Consider the following 18,602-nt stretch of genomic DNA (forward strand, 5'->3'; position numbering starts at 1 on the left):
ATAGACTGCATTGAAACAGTTTGGCATTGTTAACCTTGAATTTCTCCAAAAATGTCAATGGATTCTGATTAGTATACACAATCGCCTCATATGAATTAGTGGCAACATAAATGCTAAAATCTTGCAATGTCAGCACCAAACTCAAGATCTCTTTTCCAATCATTGAATACTTCTTCTGGTGATCATTCATTTTTTTTGAAAAATACCCAGTAGGATGCTCTATTCCTTTGTTGTCTTCTTGTAAGAGCATGGCACCTATGTCCACATCACTCACATCGATAGCCACCTTGAATGGTTTTGTGTAATTTGGTGTGGCCAACACAGGAATAGTGTTTAACACAGCCTTCAGGCTGTCAAACGCCTGTTGACACTCCACTGAAATTTGCTTCTTCATTAAGCCAATCAGGGGAGCAACCACGCTGCTAAAATCCGGCACAAATTTGTGGTAAAATCCATTCAGGCCCAGAAATCTCACTATTTCCCCCCTTGTCGATGGTATTGGGAACCCCCAATAACTATTGAAGTAAAATAAAAGAACGTAAGAACATAAGAAATAGGAGCAGGAGTAGGCCATCTAGCCCCTCGAGCCTGCCCTGCCATTCATAAGATCATGGCTGATCTGATAGTGGTTCAGTTCCACTTACCCTCCCACTCCCCATAAACCTTAATTCCCTTATTGGTTAAAAATTTATCTGTGACTTAAACACATTTAATGAGATAGCCTCTACTGCTTCACTGGGCACAGAATTCCAAAGATTCACTACCCTCTGGGAGAAGAAGTTCCTCCTCAACTCTGTTCTAAATTGACTCCCCCGTATTTTGTGGCTATACCATTTAGTTCTTGTTTTCATCATAAGTGGAAATAACGTCGCTGCTTCTTCTTTGTCCAACCCCTTCATTATCTTATCTGTCTCTACAAGATCCCCCCTCAACCTTCTAAACTCCAATGAATACAGGCCCAGCCTACTCAATCTCTCCTCAAAAGCTAACCTCCTCATCTCCGTGATGAACCTTCTCTGTACTCCCTCCAAAGCTAATATATCCTTTCTTAAATAAGGGGACCAAAATTGCACACAGTACTCCAGTTGCGGCCTCACCAGTACCTTGTACAATTGCAGCAAGACCTCCCTGCTTTTATACTCCATCTCCCTCACAATAAAGGCCAAAATTCCATTTGCCTTCTTGATCACCTGTTGCACCTGCAAACTGAGTTTTTGTGATTCATGCACAAGGACCCCCAGGTCCCTCTGCAAAGTAGCATGTTATAATTTTTCACCGTTTACATAATAGTCCATTTTACTATTATTCCTTCCAAAGTGGATAACCTCACACTTACCAACGTTATACTCTATCTGCCAGATCCTTGCCCGTTCACTCAGCCTATCCAAATCTCTGCAGACTTTCTGCGTCCTCCACGCAATTTGCTTTCCCACTCATCTTTGTGCCATCTGCAAACTTTGTTACGCTACACTTGGTCCCCTCCTCCAGATTGTCTATGTATATGGTAAATAATTACAGCCCCAGCACCAATTCCTGTAGCACGCCACTAGTCACTCATTGCCAATTGGAAAAGCACCCATTTATTCCGACTCTCTGCTTTCTGTTAGATAGCCAATCCTCAATCCATGCTAACACTTTACCCCCAACTCCGTGTACCTCCTCTATCTTATGCAGCAACCTTTTGTGAGGCACCTTATCGAATGCCTTCTGGAAATCTAAATGCACCACACCCACCGGTTCCCCTCTGTCAACTAAACTCATTATATCCTCATAAAATTCCAATAAGTTAGTCAAACATGACTTTCCCTTCATGAATCCATGCTGTGTCTGCTTAATTGAATCTTTGTAGACAACTCAGCAAAAAAGAAGCCAAGCTGAAAAAGATTTTCATACAACTGCAGAGAACAGGATTTTAAAAAAATCTTTCTTAAAGGTACACTAACATCACAAGAGTGATTGCATTCATTTTCCCAATTCTATCCATACATAACAATATGCATCAGTCTTCTTCAACAGCAACTTTACATCCTTCCCTTTTCGATCGTATTCTAATATTTATGTAGTAACCTCTCCCCTCTTTTTCTATGTTTAATTTCCAGTTTGCAATTCTTTTGTGAAGCTATTCGGGAAAATATGACCCTTGTATTCCCACATTAATGCTCGTCGATGGTTGACAATCATCCTCCTAGATTACCCTGGAATTTTGAATTGGCCACCCTTTCCCTCCCATTTCTTATTTCTTTCCATGTGCTTTACATTCATATTCTGGTACTTGCCTCCCATTACTGCTGATCTTTGCCCTCTTGTTCTGAAGAGGACTTTTTGTTGTCCTTTCATGTCATCCAAAATAGTCCTTCGATTCCCATAACAAAATTAAATTTTTGTTATTTTTGTCCAATGATTGTGCAGAGTTGTGCAGCCCAACACGATTGTAATGTGTTAAGTATTATGAGAACATCAGGAGCAGGAACTGGAGAAGACCATATCACTCTTCAAGACTGCTTCATCATTTAGTAAGATCACAGCTTATCCCCTACATCAACTTCACTTCCCCAACCTACCCCGTTAACCCTTGATTGCCTTTGGTACTGTATTTGACACAAATCTTTTGATCACATATCCACCCCAGCCCCAAGGCCACCTACTTCCACCTCCATAAAAATGTAACTCCACCCCTACCTCAACTCATCTGCTGCTGAAATCCTCTACCATCCCTTTAATAGTTATAGACTTAATTACTCCAATGTTCTCTTGTCCAGCTTCTCCTCTTACTCCCTTCCGAAACCTAAGCTGATCCAAAATTCACAGAATCCCTACACTGCAGAAGAAGGCGGTTTGGCCTACCAAGTTTGCACTGACTCTCTGAGAGCATCCCACCCTGTCCCTGTGACTTCATGTATCTAACATAACATACATATTTTGGGACACTAAGAGGCAACTTAACCTGGCCAATCCATCTAATCTGCCCATCTTTGGACTGTGGGAGGAAACTGGAGCACCCGGAGGAAACCCATGTAGACACAGGGAGAATGTGCAAACGCCACACAGATAGTCACACAAGGCTGGAATTGAATTAGGGTCTGTGGTTCTATGAGGCTGCAGTGCTAACCACTATGCTACTGTGCCATCCCAAAAAATAGCAATTCCAACAGTACAGCACACTGCCAGTACTGTGTGCTCAAATGCAGGAGTGAAAATTGAATCTATCACCTTCTGACAGAGGGGCTAAAGTGCAACCACTGAACCAAAGCTGAAAGCAAACTCTGTCCATATCTTAGCTTGCACCAAGTTCCATTCACCCATCATTCTGTGCTTGCTGGATTCTGTGCCAGAAATGCCTCAATTTTGAAATTCACATCCTTGATTTCCAATTGCTCTGTGCCTTTGGCTTTGTCCCTCTTTGTCTCTGAAACCCCTACCAACACTACAACCCTTCCTGATCTCTGCACTCCACCAACACGACCCCTTGTGCATTTCCAATTTCATTTGTCCATCATTGGTGGCTGTGCCTTCCGATGCCTAAGTCCTAAGCTCTGGAATGCCTTCTTTAAATCACAGAATCCTACAACGCAGAGGGAGGCCATTCGGACCATTGAGCCTGCACTGACAACAATCCCACCCGAGCCCTATCGCTGTATTTACCTTGCTAATCCCCCTGACACTAACAGACATTACAGCATGGCCAATCAACCTAACCTGTGCATCTTTGGACTGTAGGAGGAAACCAGAGCACCTGGAGGAAACCCACACAGACACAGGGAGTATGTACAAACTTCACACCAACAGTGACCCAAGGCTGGAATCGAACCTGGATCCCTGGCACTGTGAAGCAGCAGTGCTAACTACTGAGCCCCAATCATTTCACCTCCCAATTTCTTTCTTTAAGATGCTCTTTCATGCCAAACTCTTTGTCCAAGCTTTTGATCATCTGTATCTAATACCTTCCTACGTTGCTTTCGTGTCAACTTATTGTTCGATATAAAAAGCATATTGTTGTTGCTGCTGGCACATAACTTGTCCGTGAGCAATATCCTTCATTAATGTTTAGGCAATGCTAAGTGGAGCTGAGTCCATGAAAAGATCAGCCATGATCTTATTGAATGGCAGAGCAGACTCGAGGGGCCTCCTGCTCCTAGTTCTTATGTTCTTATTAAGTGATCTTGTGCCTATTCAGGTCATCCACAAACAATGGATAATGGTGGATTACTGACCACTGTACATTCATGTGCACAATTCTATTTCTACCTGCATACATTTACGTAAGATGAAAAGTGCCTCCCCCCCAAAAATATCAATGATTTGTAGTGACCTGTGGTTATAACTCCTTCCCCACAGCCTTAGATCTCTTTAAGCTGTTTTTTCTCTTCTCTACCATCCATTTGAAAACCTTTATTCAGACATCATAAGAGGTACACAAGGATCTGTACCAGAAATAAATCTTCAGGAACTGAAAAGTCTGGGTTGACCTGTGCTGTTGGCACCAGCACACACTTCTGTGGCCAACTTCTCTCCTTTTATTTGATTGGCAAGCTGTTCAATGATTGAAAATGCAGAGGACTGATTGAATTGAACTGGCAGTGAAAATCAGATGGGATACCCCAAGGATAGCGAGCACAGCATGCGAAGGAAAACTGTAAGAGTAATAATCTTTGAGTAGTGGGATAGCCTGCTGATTTATATGAAGGCAATTGGCTCAGGGATATGGAGAAGCAGGTCACAACTTATATAACTGTGACATCCTGAATGTTCAAATAACTGCTGCATGCTTCGGAAACCAGCAAAAACTTACCTGAAGTTGAAGTTTATTTATTAGCATCACAGGTAGGCTGCAATGTAGTTACCCTGAAAATCCCCTGGTTGCCACACTCCGGCTCTTGTTCATGTACACTGGGGGAGAATTTAGCACCTAACCAGCATGTCTTTCAGACTGTTGGAGGAAACTGGAGCATGGGGAGGAAACCCACGCAGGCATGGGGAGAATGTGCACACTCCGCACAGTGTGGGTGACCACAAGTCGGGAATCGAACCGGGGGGCCCTGTCCCTGTAAGGCTAACCACTTTGTTGCCATGTCGCCTCGTGCCGCCCTTGCTGCTTATCATCATAGAATCATAGAACACCACAGTGCAGAAAGAGGCCCTTCGGCCCATCGAGCCTGTACCGAACACAATCCCACCCCAGGCCCTACCCCCATATATTATACCCACTAGTCCCTCTAACCTACGCATCCCTGGACACTAATGGGCTATTTTAGCACGGCCAATCAAACTAACCCGCACATCTTTGGACTGTGGGAGGAAACCGGAGCACACGGAGGAAACCCACGCAGACATGAGGAGAATGTGCAAACTCCACACAGACAGTGACCCGAGCCAGGAATCGAACCCAGGACCCTGGAGTTGTGAAGCAGCAGTGCTAACCATTGTGCCACCATGCCGCCCCAAATTATTATCCTAGACTGGGGATAGAGGAGAAAAGAACTGCCTTCACAGAAGAGGAGCTGCAGAACCGTTGTTAGTGATTAAATAAAAAGATGCTGGCACATTTTGTAATTTTCTTTACTCCACATTAGAAAATTGTAAGTGGACACGGTCACCCTCTGTGTGCCAAAGGATTGCAGAAAACATGTTTCAACTCGAAGACAATGAATGAAGTGAGGGCTCCATGGGTGCTTGGTTTTATTATACTTTGGAACCGTTTCTGGCTTTGCAAACAGCACTCAAGACAGAGCAGTTATTCCAAAAGATATTTGTGAACTGCTGATGCCTTTTACAGGGAGATTTTCCTGGCTCTCTGCCCAGGCACATCAGATGGCCAAGGTGCAGCAAATGTTCCATTCCAAATCACTCAGGATCCTGACTTGGAAATGTATCACTGTTCCCTCAACCTTGCTGGGTCAAAATCCCGGAATTCCCGACTGAACGTCGCAGTGGAATTCACCACATGGACTGGCACTGGTTCAAGAAAGCAGTTGGCCGTTACTACCTCGAAGGCAACTTGGAGTAAACAAAAATCTTGGCCTTGCCAGTGTCACCTATAACCCAGGGATAAACAGATAAGAAAAAAAATAACAACTTGCCTTTAGATGGTGTCTGGAACTTTCCCACTTTTCACATCGGTGAGTTCTTCTGATTCTGCCGGTGGGACACCCTGCTGTGGGTCTCACAGAAGCAAAGGGTACCCTCAACAGAAAATCCCATTGACAACAGAGGGACAAAAAGGTTTAGCTGGCAGCCAGTGGTGGACCACCACCCACCCTGTGAAACACATGGTGAGTTGCGTGATAAATCCCACCAGTATGCTTGATACAATAAAATGATCCAAGATGCTTCACGGAGACACTGAACTTTGTCTATTCATTCATGGGACATGGGCGTCTCTGGCTGGCCAACATTTATTGTCCATCCCTAGTTGCCCTTGAGAGGGTGGTGATGAGCTGCCTTCTTGAATCGCTGCAGTCCACGTGCTGTGGGTTGACCCACCATGCCATTAGGGAGGGAATTCCAGGATTTTGACCCAGCGACTGCGAAGGAACAATGATATATTTCCAAGTTGGGATGATGAGTGGCTTGGAGGGGAACTTGCAGATGTTCCCATCTATCTGCTGCCCTTGTCCTAGATGGAAGTGATCGGGGTTTGGAAGGTGCTGTCTAAGGATCTTTGGTAAATTGCTGCAGCTCATCTTGTACTCACTGCTGCTACTGAGTTTCGGTGGTGGAGGGAATGGACGTTTGTGGGTGTGATGCTAATCGAGCAGGCATTTTTGTCCTGGATGGTGTCAAGCTTTCTGAGTGTTGTTGGAGCTGCAGCTATCCAGTCAAGTGGGGAATATTCCATCACACTCCTGACCTGTGCCTTGTAGGTGGTGGACAGGCTTTAGGGAGTGAGGAGGCGAGTTCCTTGTTGCAGTAAGCAAAGTTGAAGAGATGGGATTTAACAATGTTTTGAAGGAAGAAAGCAAGTTGGAGAGCTGAAGATGTTTAAGGAGGGACTCCCAGAGTGGAGAGCCTCGGTAGCTGACGGAACCAGCACCTCTGACCTGGAGCAATTAAGATCGGGGATGAACAAGAGATCAGAATAAGAGCAGCACTAATATCTCAGAGGATTCCAGGGGTGGAGGAAATTCCAGAGACATGGAGGGGCCAGACACCGGAAAGAATTTTAAAATCCAAGCATTGTTTTACTAGGAGCCAGTAAGTATGAGTGCATGGGAACAGAGTTTGTGGTGAGCCAGGTCACAGAGAACAGAGCTTTGGATGACCTCAAGTCTGGGGAGTGTAGGATGAGGGAAAGTGGTCAGGAGAGCACTGGAAACACTCAGGGATGAGTGTTTCAGCAGCAGAGCTGAAGCCCGGGTGGGAAGTGAGTGAAAGGAACTGTTAATTTACAGAGATGGAAACAGGTGAACTACACAGGTATGAAGTTGCACGCTCAACTTGGAGTCAAATACAACACAGAAGTTACAAAGGGGTCTGACTCAGGTACAGAGAGTTGTGAGGGAGAGGGACAGATTCAATGGGCTGTACTGTAGGGATTCTAAGACTCTCAATACATACTTCAAATTCTTCACACATCCACAGAGCCAACACCACTAACTCTCACATACGCCCTCACCTCTCCATCAAGCTCATATCCTCTGGAGCTCACGTCCTCATCCCACCCGCTCACCACAGAAACATGCTACACACCCTTATCATCTACAGTGCCACGGGTCCTGCTTTCCTGACTTCACAACAGGAGGCCGGGTCCCATACTGGGCACGGAGTGGCTGATACTGGACATCTCGCGCACTATCAGAAACACACCAGCGTGCTGGCTGTGAGGACATTCCAGCAGCAACAGAGAAATCTGCACCAAACACCCACGTGGCGATCCTGCACCAGATCACCTGAAATGACCTCAATGACACCCATGAGGTTGGCCTCTTGGAGTGTGAGCTCCCTGACTGAGGTAATGATTGCCTGTCCCTTTCTCACTGAATGGAGGTGTTTCCTGAACAGGTTGCTGCCACACACTTTCCACCAACGTTTCCTCACTCCTCGCCCAGATACACCTTGGTGGGCCTGATGTCGTCCAGTGGCAGAGGTCCCCAGTGGATGGATCCTCCCCCAGTATGTTGGGGACCTGATGTGGAAGGTGGTGCATATCACTGTTCCATACAATAAAAGGTTAAATTGGTTCACAGACTCCCAGGCAACCTGCTCTATTTGCAACCTTGTAGAGTCCGTGGACCACATCTATGTTCAATGCTATGGACTGCACACCCTTTGCAGTTTCCTCAAAAACCTTTTGTTGATGTTTCATTTGCACTTCATCCCATGCTTCCGATCTACAGACACCCAGTGCAGAGGAGGGAGGCGGGGAAGGCAGAGGACCTTGTCATGGACCTGCTCCTGGACCTGGAAAAGCTTGCCATAAACAGGTCCCGACAGCGGGCAATCGAGGGGATCGTCCAACCTGACTGTCTGCCCCTCTATCGCGGCTCTATTCATGGCTGGGTGTCTCTGGAGAGGGAGCATGCAGTACCTGAGGGCACTGTTAATGCCTTCCGTACCCACTGGGCACAGCAGGGACTGGGGTGCATTATTGACCTCCTTAATCACAATTTGATCTGCTGTTTTAAGTTTCCTTTCTGTTTTATCTTTTATTTTGGGTGGCTCCCCTCCCTTTGGGAGCCGTCCCCTTTTAGTTTGTCCCCTTGTTAATTTGATTTAGTTGGCCAAAAAGATTGGACAGGCATTCATTAGCAATCAGAGAGTCTCACCTGTGTATATATTGAGGAGTGTCAGGTCTTGTGGATTCTGACTTTGTACCTGAAATACTTGTCAGAGTGGAGATAAGTTTGTGAATAAAGGGAATCTGGTGAAGAGACACCGGCCTCTGAAGGGTTACTTCAGTTGGAGTGTTATCACCAACTTGTGCTTAGATTGGCAGATTTCCACCTTGTACTGGCTGTTTATTCTTCTCTCTTTTGGGTCCTGCCGGTGAGAGCGGCAGACAGCTACTCTCTCATCACTGCTTTGTGAGCAGCTGCGAGGAAGTACACAAGAGTAACCTCGAGGCAGTTACTCAGCAGATCACTTTCCAGGCAAGACTCAGTACATGGTGACTCACAAAGCTGCAGGCCAGGAATACAGCACAATGCTGAACTAACATGGTACACTACCCACGGTGTTCTTTCATCCAGTTTCCTTTTCGCCTCTCCCAAACAAGATGATTCATGCTGAGGCAGCATCGTGATGTGGAAAGATCCCTCTGAATGCAATGTGCCAACTTCCACTGCTGTGACTCAGAGGCATCCCATTGTCCACCGGCATGAGAACACAGCAGCGTGACGAACTGAAGCTGAGGCAGGCACAGTGGCAATCGTTATGCAGATTGAAAAAAAACACAAAGAAGTAGTCAAGGATCTTCAGTTCGTGAGGGTGGTTTCAGTCACTTTAATGCTGAGTTCTTGCTTTGGATGGGGGTTTCAAACTGGATTTGCCCCCTCTTTTCTCCCCAGTATTCCGATTAGACAACAGCAGGTGGCTCTGATAGAATTTAACATCCAAACCAAGGAATTTGTGCCCAAAAGGCACATACTGAAAATGTTTAATTCGGCCTTAACAATTATTGGGGATATGGAAAAGAAATCTATTCTCTACAGAAATCGGAGCTTGCTTCACAAGAAGCCTGGTTCCAGTCCAGGAGCTGGATGCCAATTATGCATTGGCTAACAATGAAGCTATCTATCTAATCAAATATAATAGAACATTAATATCTTTGTTTCACTCCAAAATGCCTAATTATAAACAATAACATAAACCATGGAAGGGATATAAAGGACTCACTTATTTCACTAGCTTACTGAAGGATCGAGTGACTGCTTAAGCAACCATGAACCAGACCGGTGCCTGTTTAATTTATGACATTCGGCAGAATTTAGTGCAGGTTTGGCCCATCGATGTGAGAAGTGTCACTTCTGCAAGGGGCACCTGTTGCCACTGAAACAAAATCAGGCACTTCAGTGGGCAGCCTCGGGCATTCCACAGAGCTAAGTCCCTAGCAGGGCAAAAATACAACCCCCCCCCAACCCCCAGAGCTGCCAGCCAATCAGAGGTCAGCAGCTCTCCATGATAGCAGTGCCCCTAGTGGCTGCTGCTGGCAACTTAGTCCGGCCGACATTCGGGATCATTGCCAGATCCTTGGAGACAGGCCAGTGTGGGTGAATTGGGGGTTGCTGGCAAGGTGGGAAGGGGGGGATACGGTGGGGTCAGATGCAGAGAAGTGGCACCCAGCAGACAGCCCCTTTCCAGTGCCGAGTTCCTCAACACTAAACGCCTTTGAAAGAAAGACCCTCTCAAAGGCCACCAGAAAATCCCAACAGGGTTTATTGGACAGCATTCAGAAGGCACGGGAGAAGCTGCGTCAGTTCAGGAGAATCCCTGAACCACCACAAAATGCTGGTCAGCTTGGGAATAATGGCCTTTAGGTGGTTCATTACTGAGACTAATTAGCCAGCAGTAGGTTTCCCAGATCAGCCCATTTCCCCTCTTGACAAAATGGCAGTCAGCTTTCCTGCTGACAGGAATGGCAATCTCCCCACAAATGTCCGGTGGCCTGCCCACTGCCTAGCCCACTCTGGCAGATTCCATTAAATCCTGGCAATTGAGACAGAATGTATGGCACGGTGGCACAGTGGTTAGCACTGCTGCCTCTCAGCATTAGGGACCCGGGTTCGATTCCAGCCTGGAGTGACTGTGTGGAGTTTGCACGTTCTGCCAGTGTCTGCATAGGTTTCCTCCAGATGCTCCGGTTTCCTCCCACACTCCAAAGACTTGTGTGGGGTTAGGTAGATTGGCTGTGCTAAACTGACCCTTAGTGTCATGGGGATTAGCAGGGTAAATACATGGGCTACAGGGATTGTTGTTGGTGCAGGCTTGATGGGACAAATGGCCTCCTTCTGCACTGTAGGGATTCTATGATTCGATTCTATGATTCTATAGCAAGCCCAATAAGCAAGAAAATAATTGTTCCCTTCACTTCAGGTTTAACATGTCGGTCTGGATTTTCATCCTTTAGCCAGAAGGTGGGAGTCAAGAAATTTCCTTGTGAACTCTGATTCCAAATAATAAGCGCATCTGTTAAAGTAACAACTGGCACTTCGACTGTGGAAACTATCACAGCTGCAGAGACAAGTCTACAGCCTCAAGGCCCTCACTTCAGAGAGCACATATTGACTTTAAAGATATCAGGCCTGCAGCCAAATATCGCCTAAACTTGTCTAATTGTTTTAAATATCATTTAACTCCATTTGTAAGTAATATTTGTGTGTATGTATTTATAACTTTATCTATTCTTGAGTAACCTCTAAAACAATCAAGTGAAATAAACTAACCTTTTCTATTTTGAGTAAAAATAGCTGGGTTGCTGCTATTTGCTGCTGGGTTGTTTGAAATTCAGTCTAGAACCGGGATTGAGACACACTCAGTCTCACACACACACACACACACACACACACACACACACACACACACACACACACACACACACACACACACACACACACACACATACACCCACCAACATGCACAAATACCCACACACACACAAATACACACATACACACACACTAACACACACACACAGTCTCACACACACACAGTCACACACACATACATATACACCCACCAACACGCACAAGTACCCACACACACACAAATACACACACACTAACACACACACACACAGATATAAACACTCGAACACAAATATACACAACAACACAGAAACACGCACAAGTACAGACACTAACACAAACACTCATACACACTGTTCATGGGCAGCTTTGGGGAAACATCTTTTAATGCGTCCATGGCAATATTTTTAGCATTACCAATAAAACACACCCCACACTGTCCTTTAAGTAGACATTCACTTCTCCCAAATTCAGCCCAAACTGACTCTTTGCTCCCAAAGCTTTATTTCTGTGTGTTCCCTTTCTCAGCCTGGAACTTCCAACCCTCGAACTGTCCTTCACAGTGTATGTGGAGATTCTCCCTCTTGGACAAGCAAAGACAACCTTCCGGCCTTCTTTTAACTCCTTATGAATTTGCCTTTTTCAATCTGAGTGTGAACTTAATCCACCCACATTCTGGCACAACGAACCACAGCAACTTGTGGCCTCAGGTTCTTCTCTATCTCTCACTGTCCTGGACCCTGGCAGACTAATCCACATCATGAAATCATAGGATCTCTACAGTGCAGAGGGAAACCATTCAGCCCATCGATCCTGCACCGACAATAATCCCACTTTTGCCCTCTCGCTGTAACCCCGCATATTTACCCTGCTTGTTCCGTTAACACTAAGAGGCAATTTAGTAAGGCCATTCAACCTAATCTGCACATCTTCGGAGTGTGGGAGGAAACCTATGCAGGCATGGGGAGAACATGTAAACTCCACACACCCAAGGCCTGAATTGAACCCCGGTCCCTGGTGCTATGAGGCAGCGGTGCCACCAACCCACTATCTGTATAATAGATAACCAGTAATTTTTATGATGTGATTGAGGGATCAACGTTGGTTAAGACACAAGCTTTAACTTGTCAGCCCTTCTTGAAAGTAGTGCAGAATGATCTTTTACACCCACCAGAGAGATAGCATCTCATCATAAAGATTGTGCAGCCCTCCCTCAGATGTGTCAGCTTCGAGCTTTGTGCTGAAGTCCTGTTCTGACTCAGAGGTGAGTAAGCAACCAGCTGAACCATGGCTGACAGATGGCATATGCAGATCCCGCTGAGTAATAGGAACTGTAACCCTCACATAGGACAATGACCATAGAAAACCGATTTTAACAATGGGTGCACATCACAATTGAACCCATTCAATCATCAGCACTCCATAGTTCAACATAGTTCATTGGATAGTAAATAAGGGTAGGAATTGCAGCTGATTTTGCCCTCTGGTAACCAAGTTTAAAAGGGTCATTGAGACTTGAAGCACTGGCTCCATTCTCTCCCCACAGATGCTGACAGACCTGCTGAGATTTTCCAGCATTTTCTATTTTTGTTTCAGATTCCAGCACCTGCAATGTTTTGCTTTTATTTAAAAGCTTATTTATTAGTGTCACAAGTAGACTTACATTAAGTTTCTGTGAAAATCCCCTAGTCGCCACACTTCAGTGCCTGTTTGGGTACACTGAGGGAGAATTTAGCCTGGCCGATCCGCCTAACCAGCATGTCTTTCGGACTGGAAGGAAACTGGAGCACCTGGAGGAAACCCATGCAGACACGGTGAGAATGTGCAAACTCCGCACAAAAAGTGACCCAAGCCGGGAATCGAACCCCTGTTCCTGGTGCTGTGAGGCAGCAGTGCTAACCAACTGCAACCTAGAAGCATAAGTATACCTTACCACTGTCCTACTCAAAATCACCAAAGTTGATAAGCGGCCATTGGTTAAATCTAGACGTTAAGAAATAAATTGCAATTTCTGTGTTCATCAAGGCAAGAGATGTTGATGCTGGAAAATTGAATATTTCAGTATGAAAACCAGATGCTTGTGGGTCAGTTATCGCAGGATTTGATAAAGGTCGATTTAATTTTCCTCAATTATTGCACAATGTTTATCTTCTATGCAAATTGCAGCTGCGTACCCAAGCTTTGTTGGCAGCTCAGCTTTGAATCTCACCATTGTCTTTCTTCAAAATGGTTTCAAGCCAGCAAGCCTTGAGGCTGTTGACGGGAGTGCCACACATGAGCAAAGTGGGAGATCTCAGCAGGAGGAAAACTCAGTCAGAAAATTGTTACCAATCCACATTTCTTGCATAAATTGAACCAGAATGAATTTGATTTTTACCGCTTTGATTGAAAGTCCTCAGGCTATCCCATCTTTCCAGCTGAAAAACACCTGTGTGAAAGCAGAAAAAATGGGATGAAATGTAGGGACATAGGAAACAAATTGACCAGCCATTATAATAACTGCATTTATAGAGTGCCTTTAACATAAAATGTCCCAAAGTATCTTTCTTTAACTTACGCATTGCAAGTCCTAGATTTTTATTTCTTATTCCTTCACGGGGTATGTGTGTGTCATAGAATAGAATCATCAAATCCCTACAGTACAGAAGGAGGCCATTTGGCCCTTCAAGTCTGCACCGGCAGCAATCCCACCCAAGCCCTATCCCCATAACCTCACATTTTTACCCTACGAATTCCCCTGACACTAAAGGGTAAATTCAGCATGGCCAATCAACCTACACTGTGCATCTTTGCACTGTGGGAGAAAACCGGAGTACCCAGAGGAGACCCATGCAGATATGGGAAGAATGTGCAAACTCCACACAGAGAGTAGCCCAACTCTGGAATTGAACCTGGGTCCCTGGCGCTGTGAAGCAGAAGTTCTAACCACTGTACTAGTGTGCCACTGGCAAGGCCAGCATTTGTTGTTCATCCCTAATTACCCCTCAAACTGAGTGGCTTGCTCGACCATCTAAACACTGTTATGGGTTTGGAGTCTTGCATAGGCCAGGTCAGGTAAGGACAGCAGATTTCCTTCCCTAAAAGGGTAGAGGTGGACCTAATGGGTTTTTACGACAATTGGCAATGGTTTCATAGTCATGATCAGACTTTTAATTCCAGGTTTTTATTGCGCAACACCATCTGCTGTGGTGGGATTCAAACCCGGGCCCCCAGATTGTTGCTCTGGGTCACTGCGTTACTCATCCAATAACAATATTACAACGTCACCGCCTCTCCTTAATCCTAATAAACTAATGTTTTTGAATCTCAGTGTGGCCAATTGTTTGAAAATATCAAAAATGTTGAAAGAAGTAGCCTTAATTTTATATTAAAAGTAAGATTTGCATTCATATTGTGTCTTTCAGAACTTTTGAAGTGCAGTCATTGTTAACAATTTGTAGACTGAAAGATCCCGCAAGCAACCAGATATTGACCAGATAATCTGTCAGTGATGATGTCTTTGCAGAACATCATGAGAACTCCTCTGTTCTCTAGTGGTAGGGAATCTTCTACATTTATCGGATGGGGAAGGCGAGGACTCACATTAATGTATTTTCTCTCGCAAAGAAAAACTGCACCTTAGACAGTGCAGAACTCCCTCAGTACTGCACTGAAATTTCAGCCCAGATTTTATGTTCAATTTGATGAGCTGAAACCTGAACCCAAACCTTCTTACTCAGGAGGGAATGTTACCCATTGAGACTGATTGACATCACTGGACAATTAAAAAACAAATGATAAAAAAATGTAAACCACTAATCTTCCTTCAACCAATGTAAATCACTGTAGTAAAGATCTTGTAACTGAAATCATGGCCTAATAGTATAATCGCTAGACTATTAATCCAGAAAGTCAACTAATTCTCTTGGGACCCACGTTCGAATCTGGCCACAGCAAACCGTGGAATTTGAATTCAATAAAAAATATCTGGAATTAGGAATCTACTGATGACCCGTTGTCGATTGTCAGAAAAGCTCATCTGGGTTCACTAGTGTCCTTTAGGGAAGGCAATCTGCCAAGGCAAATGATGGAATTTGAATATATCTGGAATTAAGAATCTAGACATGACCATGAAACCATTGTCGGAAAAACACACCGTGTTGCTAATGTCCTTTAGGGAAGGAAATCTGCCGTCCTTACCTGGTTTGGCCCACTTGTCACTCCAGAGACACAGCAATGTGGTTGAGTCTCAACTGCCCTCTGAAATGGCCTAGCAAGTCATTCAGTTCAAGGGCAACTAGGGATGGGCAATAAATACTAGCCAGCCAGCGATGTTCATGTCCAACAAATGAATAATAAAAAAGATTAGCTTTAAAACAGTCCTGGCTTTCCGAGAGTTAAAGTTCAAGCTAAATCTGAACCTTTTGCTTTTCTTAACTGCAGATTTTATTAGAACTGATTAAGTTAAACCCTCCCACTGTGATTATAATGATCCCACTTTCCGCCCACACCACAAACTTGAAATGAAATTGCTCAGGTTGTTTATCATGGTAACTGTTGAGGGCAAGGAGCTCCAGGGCCTAATTCCCACAATTTAAAGAGTTTGCAATGTAAGGCCTCAAGAGATTTCATAATCCCATTGGAGAACGTGTCAGAATTGAATAGGATCATTCCTTATTTCAGGCTTTAAAACATGTTTGCATTTATGGGCTGGGTTGTCTGATAAACACACAGGGCTGACTCAGGATGCCACGGAGGGACGCCACGACTGCAAAACAATAATTTTGCAATGATTCAATCATGATACATTCTGCATGTTGAATTGCCGAGATATAAATAAAACACTGAGTTGAGGTTTTGACATTATCGTGCGTGCAAGTTCTGCATTGTGCAGACTTTCCATTAGGAGGGACCTGCACTTTCAGAGGTCTTTATCCAATCTATATAGTGTTTCTTGTCAGCATGGACAAACATTTGCAATACTCTGAGTCTCCCCTCGTAGCTCAGAAGCTCAATGACATTTATCAACCTTGTTACCCTTCCTTGTACTCTCTCCAAGGCTAGGGAATCCTCGGGTGCTGCAATGCTGGGAACAGTACACAAGACTCAAACTGGGGGTGGTGCAGAACTTTTGAAAATTCGCTGCCAACTCCTGCCACCTGTGCTCTATCCTTCAAGCTGGAAACCCTCAATCACATTTTATCTTTTATTTTATTGCTGCTGAACTCCATGGTGGTAACTTGAGGATGTTTTCTACTAAAACTCTTAGGTCGGAACTTACAGGTTTTCCAACAGCAGAAGCGGCTCACCATTGGCCATCTGGCGGGATCTTCCAGTCCCACCGAAATCCATGGCAATTTGCATGGCTCATCCCGTGCCACTGCTGGGAACCCACGGCGGGGCACAGGAAGGGCCAGTAAACTTCCACCCTCAGAATTCCTGACTTGGCTCACTATCTATAATGTTCCTGTTTACTTTGCATTCTTGTTCTCTCACCTGGATTTTCCACTCCCAATCTGCCACCAGCAATGAAGTGGCTGGGGGCAGAAAGTAGGCAGAAGTTTTTTCCCCTCAAAATATATATTAGTCATAAAATATCTACAAGAACATTCCACAATATTTCAAAATGGTCAGTCCAGAAAGAACAATAATTCTCACCTTTTTTCCTGTTGCATAAAGTTGCATTTTGAAATGCTTCACTACAATTGCATTGACTATAGAATATAATTCCTACAGCGCGGAAAGAGGCCATTCTGCCCATCAAGTCTGCACTGACTCTCTGACAGAGCATCTTACTCAGATTCCATTTCCATAACCCGGCTAATCCACCCTAATCTCCACATTTTGGGACACTAAGGGGCAATTTGGCATGGCCAATCCACCCAACCTACACATCTTTGGATTGTGGGAGGAAACGGGAGCACCCGGAGGAAACCCACGCAGACATAGGGAGAACGTACAAACTCCACACTGTCACTCAAGGCCAGAATTGAACCCAGGTCACTGCAGCAGGCAGCAATGCTAACCACCGTGTCACCGTGCCGCACTCAATGACAAGCAAAAAGCCTGAGGAGTTCCGCACAGTTTACCAACCCCTTGGTGTGTTATGGCTGGAAGGACTTCCACAGTGACCTTTCCCTGAGAAAATAGGCAGCAGTTCAACTCTGTCGAAACAACACCCACTTTGCACCCTACTCAAGCTTTTGAACCAGAGCTATTAACTGCACCCACCTCAAACATGTGGATGTTTTATTTAAATGTTAAATTTGGTTATTGGAGACATCCCCCACATCATTGCTCAATGTTCTATCATTGCTACATGTTGCATGCAAATCACACCTATCTGAAATTGGCTTTGTGGTTGTTAGATGAGATTTAGTATATGCAAGGAGGGTGTTCATTAAGTTCTAATAAGTTTATTTCAGACTCTTTGCCTTTTGTGTCCTGGGACATTGGGTCTTATGGGCCTTTGTGATAATTATTGTCAAATAAAATGGTCTCCAGGAAAATGATAGTTTCTCACTGTGACTCCCCAGTCCAACTTCAGAAGGTGAGAACCAAAGGAATTCTGGCAGGGCACAGCCTGTCTGTCAGTACTTACATCCCGATATCTCAGACTGATGTAAGCATGCCATTTTTTGACAGACGCACAGAGGCTCCTCCTGTCAACACAAACTGAGGTAGCAGACCCATTTGTACCATTGTATTATGAGAAGGACAACCAGCCAGACAATTACATCGTCCCTGAGAAGCATTCTGATTGCAGTATGCCATGCTTTCATGGTGGCACGGTGGCACAGTGGTTAGCACTACTGCCTCACAGTGCCAGGAACACAGGTTCAATTCCAGTCTTGGGTCACTGTCTGTGTGGAGTTTGCTTGTTCTCTCCGTATCTGCGTAGTTTTCTCCCACACTCCAAAGATGTGTGGCTTAGGTTGATGGGCCATGCTAAATTGCCCCTTGGTGTCAGGGGAACTGGCAAGATGAATAGGGTGGGTTTGCGGGGATAGGGTCTGGGTTTGATTGTGGTCGGTGCAGACTCGATGGTCTCCTTCTGCACTGTCAGGATTCTATGAGTATCACTTCATGAAATGAGCCATGCAGGGCAATTAATATCCTACTTGAATTGGCAATACTCATCAACAATGTCTGTAGGTCTTGGCA

The sequence above is a fragment of the Carcharhinus amblyrhynchos genome, chromosome 26 (assembly GCF_965287045.1).
Source record: "Carcharhinus amblyrhynchos chromosome 26, sCarAmb.v2.hapA, whole genome shotgun sequence".
NCBI classification, from domain to species: domain Eukaryota; kingdom Metazoa; phylum Chordata; class Chondrichthyes; order Carcharhiniformes; family Carcharhinidae; genus Carcharhinus; species Carcharhinus amblyrhynchos.